Genomic DNA, 2828 nt, shown 5'->3' with positions numbered 1-2828 from the left:
TATATTGTGAGTTCACTTTCGGACAAATACTCGTCAGTGATTTCGGGCACGGCCTCTCTGCTTTTAAGTTTTACCACTTCCTGTGCATGGAATTGATTTCCTGCCAGTATCCATGGAATTAAATTAGGAAAAATAGAGTCAATCTACTTAGTTGGAATCAATAGGGATAACACACTATTAACTGTTGCAGTGTTTCTCTGTGATTTGTGCTGATGAGATGGGTCCATTTTTTTTCATGCGAATATCCTTCCAGCCTTAGAGAGTCAAAAGAGGAAAAACACAAAGTGATGTAGTATAGAAGGTGCTAGAGTATACAGTAGAAGTTAAACATGGATTCAAACCAGTGGGAAACCTCTTGGTCTGAAAAGTGAAGCCAATCCAGAAGTCCCTTAAACTTGCATTCTTTCTAACAGCCAGCAGGGGGCGACTCCTCTGGTTGCAAAAAGAAGTCCGATTGCATAGAAGTCTATGAGAAAATGAGCCTACTTCTCATTTGATTTATTACCTCAGTAAACATTGTAAATGTGAGTTTATGGTTTCAGTCACTAGTTTCAAGTCTTCATCAATATACAGCATGATGTCCATTCAGTAAATTATGGTCCCATTGAGAGTAAAATAGATGATAAAGCAGGGGATGCCCGTTGTCCGTGCTTTTGTCTTAGAGCTTTAAAACTCGAGGCTTCAAAACGACAATCCACAAACCAATGGGTGACGTCACGGTGACTAAATCCACTATTTATATACTGTTGTTTAGCTGTTAAAACCTCCTACTAAAAGTCCCTGGTTGTGGAGTTTATAATCACTGTTATATTGGTAAGAATATACGAGAAGATGCTTCAAAGGTTTCTTGCAGGTTTACAGTTGGATGTGGTTTCTAGAAGAACAGAGATTAACAGACATACCACTATAATTAACTATGACATAACACACAATGCAAATTGAATTAGCACCCTCTATTCATGGAATTGTAAGACTCACACAACTTAGGTCAAATTACACACATTAAAACACTACTAATCCTACTAAAAGGCATAAAATATAAAGCATACTTACATATTATTTGACGCACATAACTTCCTATACAGCCAGGTAGACAACCTTTATCCCACACATACGCATCGAAGTCACTGTAGTGAAGTAGCAGACCAAACTACAAAACTAAATGACCACTCCAAGTAGCTGATTGGCTCCTGAGATGCTCATTCACATGCTGTCCAATGAAATCGAAGGGGCTGCTGTGCCTGAACTCCACGTGAACTGCTAAACCTTCTTAACATACAGTGTACTGTTTAAACACGCACACAGAGTGTAAAACTCCTCTACATTCGTTCAGCTATGGTACATTTGAACCCCAAAATAGTTAATAAACGAATAACCCAAGTTAGGCTTCCTCCTTTTTTTTGATCTATCCAAGAAGACAAGCTTTACAAATTTATATCATGTTAGGTTTACTTTATGTCATGCGGACATATAAAAGTCGGTATAATGGAACTTGTCTGCACACAGTTGGAAGGTCATGAGTTATTGATAGACTGGTAGATTAATCATGATGCAGTCTGGCCCGGTAACAGACTGTTAGGAATGGAGTGTATGGAGATATTTTATGGATAATCATCAATCATCAATTTCATGAATCATCAAGTTCATTGAAGCGTCGCAGTTACGAGCAACAACACTTCTGAGTGACACACCGATACCTTCATATCATCGCTCATATTGTGCCCTAAGAAAGGCTCCTGGTGTTCAGGTGTATAGTCTCTATGATACAGTATAAAGTATGTTGTCATATTGAGCTTTTAATAGTGGATCCGTGGCTCTCGGCCAATGGGCAGCTGGCAGCCAAAGCAGTTGTGTTTCTGATGAGGTCGATGCAGGTACAAAACAGATGGTAAACCAAGCGCCATAATTCCTACCTGCAAAATTTTAACGGTATGTGATAAAGATTGTTATTAGGAATGAGCATATGTCATTTCCTACTGGGAATGCAAATGCTGAGAAAATTAAGAATTCTTGAAAAAAAAGTATCCGAAATGCAGAATAAGCAAAGACCTCCCGAGTCGTATAAATGTACAAAATCAACCCCTCATTTCACACCCAAACAGATGTTTTTCTGTTTTAATGTGTACCATCCAGGTCAGGGTTGATTTCACTAGCCTCTGGTGCCTGATTAAAGATGCACCGCAGTGCATCTGCAATCTATACGACAACTTTGTGCCTCGGTATATAGCCGAGAAATGGTGATTTCTATGTCATTCTGCTATTCCCTTTTGTAAGTTTTAGCAAGAAAGCATCCCCCTTCCACACTGCTGCATGCTGCTCCCTGCCGCTGCTAGCAAAATGAAAGTAAAGCTACTTTCTTTGATGTAGATGCTGAGGCCTGTGATCTTACTTAGACTAATTAATTAATGACATTCAAAGCCTTTCATTCGTCATCCTGGCAGGTTTACTTACAGCCAAACCACGTTTGGTGTGTAATGATCAGCAGCTCTGGTTTTCACTTGACATCACCTGTCTCACTTTTTCTCTCTTTTTCTCTGTCTCTCCTTCAGTTCCAGCAGTTAAACCACAATTTATTCAGTTAGATGCTTGCATCTCCCTACAGTGTGGTGGCTATGAGATCATTTTTAGATCTAGAGTGAAAGTATAGATATCATATTACACTAGAAAACTTAAGGAATCCATTGGTACTAACCACGTCATGCTAGCTTGTGGGGAGGGAGGCTAAATAATGCTCCAAAGTTGGACAAAATTTTGGCGAGGAAAAACTGGCATGGCCATTTTCAAAGGGGTTCCTTGACCTCTGACCTCAAGATATGTGAATGTAAATG

This window comes from Sebastes umbrosus, chromosome 4 (genome assembly GCF_015220745.1).
Source record: "Sebastes umbrosus isolate fSebUmb1 chromosome 4, fSebUmb1.pri, whole genome shotgun sequence".
Taxonomy (NCBI): domain Eukaryota; kingdom Metazoa; phylum Chordata; class Actinopteri; order Perciformes; family Sebastidae; genus Sebastes; species Sebastes umbrosus.
The sequence above is the reverse complement of the archived record's forward strand: the minus strand, read 5'-3'. Positions refer to the sequence as shown.